A 14936-nucleotide genomic window follows, 5' to 3' on the forward strand; every position below is an offset into this window, starting at 1 on the left:
ACTGTGACTAATTCACGGTGAGTCAACATATCAAAATGTGTAGGGAATATATAGTTGGAGAGTGTTTGCACATTGACAAGACTTGGCTGAGACATCGGAATAGAATGTTGATGCCTGGCTGATGTGTAAACAATGTGGATGTGCACACTCAGAATGTAGGCATTCTATACAAATCTGCTGAATTGTTGGCCGGTGTGTAAACTCTCTCCATACTGTGTCAACGTCAGCTTTATTTATATAGCACATTTAAAACAAAAACATACTACATCCTCCTCATGCATAATGTATTGTGTACAATGTTGTGCCAGTGTTGGGTGGTGGCATGTGTGCTCTGAGTTCATGGGCAAATGAAACTAATTATTATTTTTGATTCTGGCAATGGATTGGCTACAGATCTGACATTTCAGGGCTTAAGATCCCAAATATTCTGCACATGTGCAGTCATCTATATTTCTTGCAACTGCCGTGCACTACCAAATGAGCTACAGAGAATCAAATAGTCGGAATCCAGACCCGTGCTGCATAAACATTTAATTTGTACAGCTTAATAATTGTCATTCATAACTGAAAGTGAGAAATGCACAAGTGAGAGTACAATAAAGTAGACAGTGCGTAATGGAATGCTGAGCACTGGCTAACACTTTGGGACAGACATTTCAATTCCATAGCCTGTGTCTCTTGAGTCATTGCCATTGCTGATTATACATTTCCAGCTAGGAACTACAGTATTTCCAACTAACGTTATGCACCTTGTCTAAAGGACTTGTTGCAAGGAAGTCCAAGACAAAATGTGGTCCATTTCTGTCCTCTCAGTGAATGCAAAGATATTTCCATTTCTGGATTGTAGAAATTGGATTGATGTTTTGACAACATTTATGAGTATCAGTCATATTAAAGACTCTTTTTGTTAGGTCAATGATTTGGGAAATGTTGCCTTTCATCATTTGACATCATATTGTATCTTCTTATTGAAATCTTTTTCTGCTGTGCCAGATTTTTTGGGGTCCATTTGAAGTGAGTAAGAAGTACAGTACTGTATATGTATATAGTAAATTTGTGCTTGTATCATGGCATGGGTTTGTTGAGGTTTGTGTCATGTGTTCTGCTTCTGCGTACCTCAGTGCCAAGTCATTCGGTTTTTTTCCACACTGGAAATCCAACCAGCAAGTTTTTAAGATCAGCGCATATGAATCAAATTAAATTCACATTTTATTTGTCACTTGCTTAGTTAAAAACAGGTGTTGACCAACAATCAAATGCTTACTTACACACTCCCTTCCCAAAAAAATTTAATTTTAGTAAATTAAATTAAATAGGAAATGAAAGACAGAAGGGATTAACACAAGCTGTATATACAGTGTATCTCTAATAACAAGGAAACAATTTAAAATAAATTATCCTAATAAAAGTAACATGGCTATTTACAGTGACTACCAGGTGCCTGCGTGTAGTTCACAAAGTCAGTGTTGTGGGTTCAACTCCTTAGGGAGGCTAGTATGAAAATGTCTACATTCACTCTGGATAAGTCTCTCTGAATAAGATTGTCGGCTAAATGACTTAAATGTGAATTTGAAATATACCAGTGCCAGGTCGTGTGCAGGGCTATGGCTGATGACTTATGGGATAATATTCTTGCGAAGGTGCATTTATCTTATCTCTGTGTCTGTCACACTCATCTTCAAAGTATTTAATCGGCATCACATCTCTAACAAAAAAAGGTAGCCAAAATAAACACTGAAAATGACTCTACAGGTGATAAATGTGCACGCCTCTCATTCACTCGTAATGGTTGTGCCTCAAGCTAGAGGAATTTTGGAAGGCAGTTTTTGAGACACTTAGCAGTGGCTAATTAGCAAACCAAACTATTGACAGGCGTCACTCCAGACTGTCCTTCCAGTGCAGGTGCTTCTATCCAATCTGCAACAAGACACTGTAGCATTTGCCTCCTTGCTGGTGCAAAGTTTTATGTTGCTCAATTGGTTGAGGACACCCCCACCCTCCCGTGCACTTTATGTACTTTCTAAATATGGAGAAGATCCCTTACACCACTCGCAGGTCTGTTGATTAGTTTCACCCAGCGGGGCAACTCTTTGTTCCATTCTTGGGTGGTGCCTATAGGGAGGGAGGGAGGGCGTAAAACAGATGAGTTGAGTGAGGGGTGGATGAAGTGAGTGGGTCACTTGGGTGGAGTTGTGGGACTGGGGTATGAGGGAGATATTATTGGATTCAATAATCCTTTTTATTTTCCATACTTTAATATGTCTAAATTGTACCATATGTAACCTGTGAACAAAATTTCCCCGTTTGTGTCATTGTGTACTTTTAAACAGCTGTTTCCATAAATTGGTATGAATTAAAAAGAAAATGTAAACAATCAAGGTATTATTTTTCTAAATACATATTTACCATGGATTAACGTAGAGAAAGTGTATAAAGTTCACTAAAATATTATAATGCCTTTTTCTCTGAAATGGGATTACATGTACTTTTGTCAACTTTTAAAGCAGTCTTAGTTTGCTATGCTTCCTTCAACTACAGTTAATGATATACAGCTCTGGAAAACATTAAGAGACCACTGCAAAATTATCAGTTTCTCTGGTTTAATCCAAGTAGCTCAGCTTGGTTTGATGGCTTGTGACCATCCATCTTCCTCTTGATCAACTTCCAGATGTTTTCAATGGGGTTCAGGTCTGGAGATTGGGCTGGCCATGACAGGGTTTTGATCTGGTGGACCTCCATCCACACCATGATTGACATGGCTGTGTGACATGGAGCACTGTTTCGAATCGTCCTCGCCATGCCCTTCACCCCAGCTGCTGTTTGCCATTCTTTTTGTAGGTCACTTGATGTCATCCTACGGTTGTTGAGTGACATTCGAATGAGTTGACGGTCATCTCGGTCAGTGGACAGTCGTTTTCGTGCCTCTGCCAGTCTGTAGCTTTATTGTTCCCAATGTCTGTTGCCTGACCTTCTTATGAACCGCCATCCTTCACATTTTCGGGATGGAAGCAACCTGACGCTCACTGTATCCCTCTGCCAGTAAAACCAGAATTGAACCCTTCTTTTCCTCATTCAAAGATTTTCTTTTGTCATCCTGAATAGTTTTTTACTAAAATTACCTTAGAGGTACTACTTGCACTGTTTTTGACATCCAGCTGGTTCTATTGCAAGAGGATAGTGATGACCACAGCAGTGGTTTTTATACTTTTGCTCGTTAAATTAGATTTGGTTCAGGTAATCACCTAATCAGTACCTCATTAAGTAAAATGAGGTGTGCCTGTGTTGGAATTCAACAGACACTGGAATGGAATGGATGCCATACATGTAGAGATGCTGATTTAAGAAAAATTACGAGTGGTCTCTTTATTTTTTCCCGAGCTGTATGTTTTAGCCCATGATTGATGCTGTAATAAAGAACTGATGGCATCTTTCAGAAAAGACCGGGAACACAATCCTTACATTTACTTCCCCCTTTACGACATAGGATTCTTCACAAAAGCATGATGAGACAAGCAAATTCAAATATTTATTTGTAAGGTATTTGTATAAGGTAATAGTTGATCAAATTGTGTGACTATGCTATAGAAAAAAATACAGTCCCTAGCTCAGGGACTGGTAACCTCAGTCCCATGGGCCTGATTGGTGACAAATTATCCTAGCCCTGACCAATAATCAATTATTCATTTGTTAGTTTTAAATATATGTTTAATAAAAGCCTGAGGAAATAAAAAAGCATAACAACAATTTACCCCTATGAAGTAGAGTTGCCCATTAATTACTAAATATGCCACCATCATAAAAAAAGTATTTATTTGAAAAATGTATTATATAATATAATATTATAAACATTTAATATAATATATAATAATATTAATATAAAGTTGCCATGGCCAGCTAGCTCAAATCTCCTATGCCTACTCTAGCTGCTGACACTGCTGTTCCTGTGCCATTCCCCCCAATCTATTCCCAATCTTCATTCCATTTGGTTCAGTTGATTGATGTTCGGGAAGGAGCTCCAAAGTGTGGACACTTATAAATCAGCTGGCCTCGATGATCTGGACCCATTCTTTTTGAAGTACTCTGCTATTATTGCAGCCCCAATCACTTGCCTGTTTTGCCAATCAAATAAAATGTCTGCAATCCCCAGAAATAGGAAAGCTGTGGCTGCGTGGCAAATTAGACCCAAACGACAACAGGCCAATTTCAATAGACTCAACAGCCTAGGCTTTTCAGAGAATTATGACGATGGGTGTTCGCCACAGCAATTCACTAGAAGTCTACACCCTTACAAAGCATGTGACAGATGAAATGTGTAACCTAGCTCAACTCTCTCCTACTATAGTCCAACTGAAGGGTTGAAGATGGAGTAAGATAATCGGGCAGAGATGAAACGGGCACATATTATAACCTTCTACAAATCTAGCTGCAGATTTGGTCAGGTGGTACAGCTAGTTCATTTCTTGAAGACTACATATTTATCTTTTTATGCCTACACATTTTCAAAATATGATAAAATACCTGTATCGAAAAGTTGAAAATGTCACGGAAATTGACATCTAAATTGTGCCCATTCCTAGAAATGCACATACAGGATTGAGAGGAAAACAAGACAGGGTAAGAAACAACTAATGGAAGTAGTCCTGATGGAAAGTGTCTTCAGGATTCCTCGCTTGTGAGACTTTGTATACACCGCAATGGAATCTTGTGGTTTCAGGAGTAATTCAAAGGAAACTCAGAGACCACATAAACATTGGCAAACTGTTCATCACATGCAAATGCTCTGGATCAAATCAGCCCACATCAGCGACCAACAAACACCCTGTCGACCTGTTTAGCATAACGTAGAACATGTTGTACAGAGGTTAAATATCAAATTACCGGTAAAACAGGCTACAGTAAGTTGTTGATAGAAACAGGTATTAGTTGTGCAAAATCTATGAACCCTTGACACAGTTTCCAAAGTGAGACTAACCACTGTCCTTATCAGGTAATTTAGCACCAGGCTTTTGACTTCTGACCTGTCCTGTTTGTTGGGCTTATGAAGGCCTTTGACAGAGGTGGGCGATTAGTTGGAAAGGTTGTACTAATCATTTCTTCAGCTTCACTGTCAAAACGTACACATCCTTAACGAAACAGGACAGAACAGGAAGCTGGGGGGACCTTGTGAAAAGCCTACAAAAAACAAAAAAATCTTTGGTTCACAAATATTTGGACAATCAAATAAACATAGTAGGGACTTATAAGCACAGATAAATTTAGTAGCCAACACATTCTCTAGAAAGACGCAAGCATTTAAGGATGATTATTAATGTTTAAGCAATGGGCCACAAGTGTGTGTGACAAGTGACCAATATACCAAGGCTAAGAGCTGTTCTTAGGTATGACGCATTGCAGAGTGCCTGGAACAGTCCTGGAATATTGGCAGTACAACCCATACCTCCAAGAAGACACCAAAGACGGATTGTTTGTCATTCAATATATTTTCAGATCTAGCCAAATTAAACAATATGCAGCTCAACTCCATAGTAACCTGTGTTGACCTTGGACCTGGCTTAGCCTCTCGTCATTTTCAGGGTAACCTAGAGTAGCAGTGCATTTCTCTTAAGGTCGTCACCCAGAGGGACCCCACAGATTGTAACAACTATGCTGCTGGGGGCTCAGAGACACATCATTGGGAAGAAAAGCATTCACTTTGTCGCTTTGTCGTCAACAATTGCTGGCCAACCTGCAACATTTCTAGAAGAGCGAATCGATCCGCTCCACGATGTCACTTATGTACTGGAATGCAGTGAATGGGCTGTTAGGCCACGCATGTACAGCACCAGACAAAAGTTTGGACACACCTACCCATTCAAGGGTTTTGGTGCGTCCATAGTTTGGGCTGGTACTGAACAGAAGTTGTCTGTTTCTGCAAATGCAAGTTTCATGTGGTGTGTTTTACACTCCACACACACTGTATGCGACTCATGCTGCCAGAGATGCAGTTGTATACACAGTAAACAACGCAGACCCAATTGCATATTTAGCAGTTTAGGTTATCATTTATAAACATTTAGCTGGACTCAAAATGTCTATTTGAGAGAAAGCGCGTTCAGTTTTTGTAGATTTTGTAGATTTGAAATGTAAAAAGGAAAAAATAAAAGATATTGGTGGCCTGAGTTAGCTGACAGTTTTTTTCTATTTCTATACAATACTTCAGTTTAACAGTAAAGGCCAACTGCCAGGGCTCTAGTAATTTGACTCCTCGCTCCTATTCTAATGAGTTTGCAGGGCAAAAGGGGCTGATGTGCGTTTTCTGTTCCATATTGATTTGTTTATGTTGGCTTGATCTACTCTATGGGATTTAATATAAAATGCACTGATACAGCGAAACCCAGAATCTTTCTTTTCAATTAATTCAGCATCCGGTCACCCCTTCGAGTTACTTATGAGTCAACCAAAGGGTATTCCATAGCACACAGTATCAGGTGTGTGACAAATGAGTTACCACACATCGTACATCACACTCTTTTTTACATCTCGGTGTGGTAAAAGGGCATGGTAGAGAATCAGCAAGCTCAGCTCACTGAAACAAGCCTTTTAAATCTATCGAAACCTGCTTCTCACCGGATGCTCATATGGTTAAAATCGATCCGGGCTACAGTGTAGCGTCAGTAAGGAAACCATTGAAGGAGGGAATTACTCTTTCCTCCAGGAGATCCGTCCTATTCCTCAATGGGCCCCGGCAATAAATCCATCACTAGTTGCAGAGCATTAAACATTGGCAGATAAGAGCAAACTGAGTGGGTGGATACCGCGGACAGGCTTCATACTGTTTACACTCTTCACTGCCACTGCCTTCGTGTCCCGGGATTCTGTGATTGTAAGCTAATTTGTGTTTGATTTAGATGTCCTTCAGGAAAAGAAAAATATTTATAAATCTTTGCCTTTTTTGTACCTTTTCAATGAGGGCACAATGTTGTGGTCTGAACGATTCAGTGTTTACGCAACATGAGCTCAAAAACCAGGATCTCAAGGTCTGCATAAACAGAACAATTGTCTCAGTAGAACTTGGATTTAAATGTTGTTGATGGATTGAAATGTATTTTTTATTTTTTTTATTTATGTATGTAGTTCTGTCTTTGTAATGTACTAGTCAAATTATGTCAAGTTCCATGTTTTGTGTGATAAGTAACTGACGCTTTCAGCAGTAGCTGTTGGGATCCTAAAACATTTCTAAAGCTTATGGTGACTCCTGACTCAAGGAATATGTAAAGGTATCCTGCTTTGTCTGACATAATAGTGTGTAAAAGAAGCCTTCAGCAACCTGTCTTTCTATCAAAATGTCAACTCAAAAATAAAGGCTATTGGATGAGCCATGATGGGTTCTTAACATAAAAAATGGAAGGAACCCCTATACGTTTATGGAAAATATTAAAGAGTGCTTTAGGAACCATAGAAACAACCCATGAAATGTAAAATCATCAGTTTTTATCAAAAAGTCCTTTGAGGAACCATTACCAGGGATTTCTGTGAAAATAAATTTTAAAGGTGCCCATATAGTTTCAATTGGAAAAAAATAAAAAAAAAATAATCCTCTAGGAACTAAGACACTGCCAAATGTTGTTTCTTTCTTCGGATAACCAGTTAATGGGTTAGTGTATCCCAACATTTGACTGACACTGCTCATTACTTTAAAGTGAAAAACGGTTGAACATGTAAATTGAAACCAGTCATCTTCTGAGGTAGTGTAGGACACTTTCCCAACAGACAGTCTGCGGTTACTGAGGCTTAAACGCTAATGCATCGCTTGTGTACATTTTTGACATGACTGGTGATGTTGGAGATCAAATAATTTTTCTATTGTAGTAGCAGAGATATTTAGTAAGGGGAGGCTAACTCTCCGTGACACAAATATATTGCTTTATAAAGTTGTATTTATACTCATCTAACATTATTGAATATCAGCCTGCCTGCCCATCAGCATATTTTCTCAGAAATAACTCCTTTTGAAAAAGCTGTAAGCACTGCAGCAGCTGGTGTTAGGACAATGTAAAAACTAATTTTATCTAGTTCAGCAGCAGCTAGCAAACTTTTGGTGTAACACACTCAACATTGTGTGCTATGGTGTTTTCCTCTCAAGTTGCACAGTACAACGTTATGTCCGTTGCACCCTATTCCCTTTCATTTAATATTAAATCTGACCGGCTGGATCAGCTACATTGTTAGCATGTTAGCTTTTCGTGACTGTCAAACTTGCCTGTTTGTTGGTCCACAAAACACTAGCAAATGGGTCTCTGTTAAAGTTGGAACTGTTCTGTTGAGAAAGCTATTCATTTGACCTGTAAATGACAAAAATGTAGTTAACAATGTTGTGTGCCATGGTGAGATAGCTTACATTAGCTTTTGCCCTAAAGCGAAATATCATATTTTAACAGGGCAAGCCGCTTTGTGCGCATATGTCCTGCAATTTTCATGGGTGTGATGTTGTAATTGCAAGTGTAAATCCAAAATAGTATTTCCATATAATGTGAATGTTATTTAAATGAAATTGTAGTCACAAAACATTTGTTGTCTGAATAGGCTTCCTACTCCCCAATCAGGTCTTTCTGACTTTCTGAAAAGAAAAGACAGTCAGAAGCATGGTGATATCTCTCCATTTTACAGAGACAGTTCTAATAATACCATGCCCTCGTGTTGACCTCTGCTTGGCAGGCACAGAGGTGGTGTCAGGCAATGGAGCAACAGCAATAGCAAGAGACATTAAACATTAAATATGAACTGTGCAATCAAGACCAGACCTTCAGAAGTCAGAGCTGCATTACTTAAAGTCCATTTTACAGATTCAAACCAAACCACTGGCTCTCTCCTACAGTGCAATTGAATCTCAAACAGAAACATGTATCACATGTTTGTGATTTTTTTATTGGCAACATGATACAATGCAAAAATGTTGGAGTAGGATTTTAATACAGATTGATTTATAGGGTTTTTCTTTGAGCTTTCCCTAACATTCCTGAGAGTTCATTCACTTTCTCAACTTATTAAAAACGTATGATGTGTTTTAACAATGTTCTGGGTTTGGTCCATTTATTTTCCCATACATTTACATACAACTTTCTGGAATCTATAATTAATTAATATAATTTTTTTTGTGATTTTATAAATGTAATGTGTCTCTAAAATACTTATTAAAATAACATGTCAATCTGAATTGTAACATAAGAAATATTTGTTTTCCTATTAACTTTTCAGTATCAATTTACATAATAATAGACTAAATCTCTAAGCTGCTTTTCCAAGACGTTATGCAAACTGATAAATTCAGCCAAAATAATCCAGAAAGTTGGGTGGTTGTTGTCGCTGTTTCTTTTAATCTGGTATTTCACAAAACTTGCCTGGGATGATGAATTTAGCGTGTGGACTTGATCCATTACAATATGACCTTCTATTAAGAATACCTGTCAGACATAAGCATTCACTTCCTGTGACATATCAACAATGCCAGGACCCGGATGGATCTGTTTTCTCTCCTCATAAAAATCTGGGTCAAGGTTATGTCACACAATCAGTCTCATGAGATATCACTGAACCATGGACTTACTGAGCTCTTCCTTATTCAGTTAATAAGGGATTTGTGTTGGAACACTTTGCTCTGGAAGGTATTCATCTTGTATGTGTCCATACCATAATAACAAAATGTACATCTCAATGTCTTAATACTATAGAATTCAACCTAGGATTTATGGGATTGGATCTGGTCATTCACGTTTTGGCTTTTTATTAGATGTGATTACGATACCGCCCAGTTCATCCCAATTACGCTCGAGGGGATCTATGTCGGGAGACTATGCTGGTGATTCCATGATTTGAGGCCTACTGTCTTGTTATTTTTTTCTAAGGTAATTATGACATAGCCTGGCAGTATGTTATTGGTCCTTATCTTGCTGTTGGAAGGACCCCTGGTCAGCTAGACATACACCAGAGGGTATTGCATGGTTCCCTAAAATATGTGTAATGAACCAAAGATTTCAAGAGACCTTCTTCCAGTCTTCAGTAGACCACTGGCTGTGCTTCATGGCCCAGGCAGGCCTATTTTCTTATTTTCCCATCTTAGCTATGTTTTTTTTACTGCCCCTCGACCTGTCAAACCTGCAGCTCAGGCTTCTCCTCACAGTTGAAACTGAGATTACCATTGTTAAGCTGTGCTTGTCAGCCACCAATCACCCAAGCTGTTGACTCTCAGAAACTTGTCTTCTGATTCAGTTGTGACTTTGGGTCTGTCAGATCTCTTCCTGTCAGAGTTTAAACCAGTTTCCAAGCACCTTTTGATGGTGTAGGAAACTGTATTCACCAACACCTCCGCTTTCTTTTAAATTTTTTCGAAATGAAAGACTTACTTTTAATGGTTGTTATCGTCTGTCTGTCTTCCTTTGTAAATTGCCATTTTCTCCCCGTTATGATGACAATATATTACTTCCTGCAGTACAATGGTATCTAAATAATGCTTAAGAGGGTATAGTAACACAGTTTGTTCCAACACTGCTTTTATACAGATAGAGGTTTTGTAAGTAATCAAGTTGGGACACCTGTTGGAATTTTTAATATCAACTTTCAAGGCATAATTTACTTCCATTACTGCAGAACAACGGTTAGTTAGTAACCCATTACCTTTTTTATAACTCTGAAATGTACATAATTTTAAAATGTATGTTTACCTAAACTTTGTTTTACTTCTGGCCATTTACCGTTTACCTTTGTACCATTTCAGGTAATTTGCTGAATTGCACTGCTTAAATTTCAATAAAAACTGGAAAAATGGGGGTGTTCTTAAGCTATTGACTGGTAGTGTATATCTGCCCTAGAGGCAGGAGTGATGTAGTCTGAGGGTGGTGAGTGAAGAAATCTATTTCAGTGATTGTGTAATAAAACCACACTAAGATAAGCAGATTTAATCAAGTTTATTTTATAAAGTCATCAGCAGTTGTCACTAAATGTTTATAGACAAACACAGTCTAAAAGCCCAAAGAGCAAGCAGCAAGATGCTGAAGCACTATGATTTAGAAAAAGTGCCTAGACAGATATGTGCCGAAAAAGGACCCTACAGAGGTCCCAGGGGGTGGTCAGTCCTTTTCTAGTTGTGATGGGGCAGGTGGCAAGTGTACATGAGCTTTGATTTCAAATTGTTCCCCAAGATAAGCAAACATTCATGACCAGATCTGCCCAAACAGCCCAGACAGCCATTTACAAAGAAACCTGAGCCATGTACACTCTCCCCTTTATTGTGCTAACCTATCTCCCCTCGTTACTGAAAGCCTGGCTGAAGAAGGCATGTGATTTGGAATTGTAACAAGGGTCAACGACTGGATTATTAATAAGCATTATTAAGTACAAGTGATGGACAACCTGCATTAAGGGAAGTCAAGTGCTCCGGCCTTGATCCCCGTAACGCCCTCTGCTGAGCTCCCTCCGTCACGCTGTCCCGCAGCCACAGCCAGACTTTACAAATGCTGAGCCCGGACAACTGAAAGTAAGGTTACTGAGTCCTGTGTCAATACTTTTCTTGGGATAATCGATTGTCGGGATGACTCAGCTCTGCAGGTAAAGCGGCAAGGACTCCACTAAATAGCTTACACCATCCCAGCCAAGTCAGGGCAGTGATTACTCAAGGAAACGTGCAATACTCTGACCATCCAAGTATAACAAAGTGGGGCCTAATGGTGAGGGTCTACCATTGACTGTCAACTGACTCACAGGCTGGAAATGGCAGGATCTGGAAGGTCACATTCCACCTTGGCTCACACAGACTGCCAATCCTGATGGGATTTTCTCTAAATAATTGCATATGGTATTAACAGAAGGCATAGGCATGCCTTTAGAAGTGCTGGGGGAAAACAGAAGCGGCTCCAAGCTAGGCTGAAAAGGCAAGATAGGTGGCCTCCCCTACTACGTTTTCTGCCGGCAATAATTGGAGAACAAAGTTGGTGAACTTCTTAACTCAAACTTTTACATTTTAATGAAGGTCATTTTCCCTTTTCCCTCCTCCTTAGCTTAACGTTTGGTTCGCTTGTGGGCATCGGCTCCTACATTAAAACTAAAAACATTTGTGTTCCAGGGACTTGATTTGAACAGGGTTACTTATGAGTTAGTTGCTCCTGCTATTTGGTCATGGAGATTATTTACGTGACAAGACAGCCGCCACTGATGTCTCCAGAGTCCGGCTGTGTGAAGGGGCATACTACCTCGTGTGTCCTCCCACTATGTGGAGGGTGTCTGAGTCTCCAGGATGCCAGAATATGGCCATATAGCACAAACCCCAGAGGTGCCACGTACGCTGCTAAACCAGTTATCGATACAATAATACAAGAAAAACATTTTGACATTGAGAATTCAGGATTCAAACAAAGGTTTTTATTTAAGCACGATGGGGATGTGGACTCAGTGTAATAAGGTTTCCTACATAGTAGCCATTATTCAGATTTATAGCCATTATACAGATTTATGACCATTTTTTATTTCTAGAAAATCATTTAACTCTTCTTGAACTGTGATGCAACTGACTTGAGATTTTATATGAAGATCCATGATGTAGTTTATATTTTCATAAAACTCCTAGTTGTAACAGGTGTGAAATGGCTAGTCAGCAATGCAGCTTCTGTGGAACATTATATGGTGTTGCAACCTGATCTCAGGGGACTACGTAGACTATTTTACATAAACCCAATTTCGTATTTGTCATGTAACGTTAGGTTACATTACAATGCGCTACATGTTCAGGTTACCTGCTCAGGTTACAACCTGGGATCAAGTTGGGTAAGGAAGCTTCCAAGGTGACTGCAGTGATTGTGTTCAGAGGATCGCTTAATCAAGGCAAGGGTTTGGCAGTTGGAGCTTTGTAATTTAAACAAAATGTTCCAAAATGGGTGGATGAATGAAAAAAAAACATAACTAAAAAGTATTATGGTCTTGAATTAGTAATATTTTGACAATTCTACGATGAGTGACACATTGTATGGTTATAACTTCAAATATGGAGAAACTACAGCTGAAATAATCAATAGCATGCAACGGTTTTCTTTTTTTTTTGCTGGCAGTAATTGAATATATGAACAATTTGTTTTATTAATCCTGTGTTTCATGTATAAAGTATTTGAAATATTCATGAGTGAGTCTGAAAACCAGTGATCAGTACTTTAATCCTGATATGGTTTCAATTGGACTGCACTGAGAGTTACCGGGATGCTGCTGCTGATGAACTAGGCTACATATGTTTTATAAAATGTGTGTTCCACTGGCAGACACTGAGAGTTACCGGGATGCTGCTGCTGATGAACTAGGCTACATATGTTTTATAAAATGTGGCAGACCTTCAAATCAGAGAATGTTACAGGGTGGGGGGCTTACCTGAACAATTCTGTTGTCAGGTTTTTGTTTGTTAGAGCCATACATGTAGGAAATCTTTCTAAACGTTATTATATACCCCGGGAATAATGGGCCTTTTGTCTAGAATAGGACACATGTATCCATATTAATTGCAGCTCCACATTTCCTGTCTTGAAGCTTTAACCGCCTGGAAGAAACAGAAGAGCTCATTGTTTCCGCAACACATTTTCCAGTAAGGATACATTTGAAACCCTGCTGTTATAGGTGAATCTTACATATGTCATGTGTATTAATCATTTGAAAGCCAAACACTGTAAGACCAATCACAATGTCATTTTGGATAAAAAACTATATACAAGTTATGTCTTTATTATTTCTTTAGAATACTGTTGATTGCTGTAATCAAGGTTTTTCCCCGGTTAACATATTTGTAAATAAACATAATTCAACTCTGGAAATCCAGTCTGACTTTCTACATCAATGGACAGACAGCCTCTATCCTTTCATGACTCACTGGTTGCATGAATTGATTTTGAACTAATTTCTATACTGGAGGCCAACACCAGTGCAATAAAGGTAATGAAAATGTGGTATAAATTATGTGATTGCCTAAAATTGGTGAAAAGATTGTTTTAGTCCTTTCCACTCTTAACTACATTGGGTGAGGCCACCAAACGGTGTCTTTGTCAAATACAGACCTTACAGGGATTATATTGTTGGCCTGAAATCAATAAGCCACCATAGTATAACTCCCAATTTATCAAATGAAAACAAATGTCCACAGATACTGAAAGCAACATTATATAACATATACCAATGCCAAGAGCACACCTAGAGTGACCGGCTATAGCCAACTGTACTACAAACCATTGAGGTCCCTTATCGTTATTCCGTGTTACTTTTACTAATAACGAACCATAATGTTTTGTGAGTTTTGAGCTAGGCTACCATCATCGAGCGTTCAGTATTGCCATCAGCCTTCAATTAAGAAATAAATTTTGAAATAAATTACAAATGCTACGCTACTTGTGTAGCGTCATATCCGCTCGTAGCGTCAAAGCTTCACCAAACACAGAAGATCAATTATCGATGGTTGACGAGCGCGTTCTTTCAGTCTTGTTAATTAAAATATGAGTGGAAAAAAAAAATTATTGTGTGAAAGGTAGGTCATTTTGACGAGATGCAAATGGCAAAGCATCATTATGCTTAAAATGTATTTGCGCTTTGAAGATGCGGACTATGTCTCTCCCCAGAAAGGCACATTAAAATAAAAAATTGGTATAAGTAGTAAAAATGGAAATGGAGCAATTGAAAACCAAAACAAACGATGAAAAAATGTCAGGCCCTTTTGGCGTCCTTGTTTCCAGCAGAGGCAATGTAATGAGCTCTTATATTACATTACGAATACAGGTGAGAAGGCTAACGAGATGATCAACAGGAGAAACACATGCCAAAGAGTTAACGTAATAGTACCAATCCCAATCAGGTCACCTAATTAAAAACACAATCTCGAAATTGGTAGTGAATATACGTTTCCTGTTAAACACGGTTTATAATTGATGATTAATGGTGCT

Source organism: Esox lucius, chromosome 8 (assembly GCF_011004845.1).
Source record: "Esox lucius isolate fEsoLuc1 chromosome 8, fEsoLuc1.pri, whole genome shotgun sequence".
Lineage (NCBI taxonomy): Eukaryota > Metazoa > Chordata > Actinopteri > Esociformes > Esocidae > Esox > Esox lucius.